General features: G+C 38.1%; 1 protein-coding gene across 1 annotated transcript in view; it reads left to right on the top strand.

Moving 5' to 3' along the window:
* The window catches only part of LOC144973624 (uncharacterized), a 15,272-nt gene extending 14,387 nt beyond the window's left edge, over window positions 1-885 (top strand). The window contains exon 4 of the mRNA XM_078916287.1: window positions 1-885. This exon is cut by the window's left edge and continues 1,255 nt beyond it. The gene's annotated coding sequence lies outside the window, so the exon portion shown is untranslated.

Consider the following 885-nt stretch of genomic DNA (forward strand, 5'->3'; position numbering starts at 1 on the left):
ATGCAGATGACGTCACTCAGGCCTTTGTTATTGATTTTGCCATCCGCGTTTGTGAGTTGTTCTCACTAAACTGTATTAACAAGACTATAAAAGTTCATGGTTACACAGAGTTTGTGTGTTGGTCCGTTATACTTCCGGATGGCAATGTTGTGAACTCCTTGGCCAAGCGCATTCTATCTATATTAATCAGACTTTATAAACGTTTACGATTACACACAGCTAGTTTTGTGTGTTGGTACGTTATATTTCCGGGTGGCAATGTTGTAAGTCTCTTAGCCAAGCACACACTGTATTAACCAATGGGATCGTTAGATTCTTTGAGCATTACTAATAGGATTCAATAGTCGTACCGTCACTTCCTTCCTAATGACGTATGGTAACTTAGTAACACTGGCTCTAAACTATCGGAACAATGGCGGACGCCGTATGAAATATTTCTCCGGCGAGCTTAAAAGCGTATCCAGAGGAGAAAAAAAACCATCAATTTGATCATGTTTTGACTTTTACACATTCTAATCACAAGGCATATGAAAAGTTCTAGCCAGCATGAAGAATAAAAAGTAAAGATTTTCTTTGTTTAGAACCTAGATGGCCGCCGTTGCCGGGTTCGTGACATCAGACTACTGAATCCAATTTTGGGGTCAGTGTCAGGAGTTTAAGTTAAAGAAAGCTACGGCTTGATACATCCAAAAATCACGTCGTAATACAAGGCGATGATCATAAAAAGAAAGTAAAAAGCGAGTTGTTATTATCTTGTGTACGTGTAAACAAATTAACGATCGAATTGGTCGTTTTATTGAATACAGCTCACCGATCACTTTTCTTTTTTTTTTTTTTTTTTTTTGTAATCGTCGCCAAAAAGATACTATGCGCTTGGCTAAGAAG

Source organism: Berghia stephanieae, chromosome 5, assembly GCF_034508935.2.
Source record: "Berghia stephanieae isolate SIO BIC M18660-M18661 chromosome 5, UCSD_Bste_1.3, whole genome shotgun sequence".
Taxonomy (NCBI): Eukaryota; Metazoa; Mollusca; class Gastropoda; order Nudibranchia; family Aeolidiidae; genus Berghia; species Berghia stephanieae.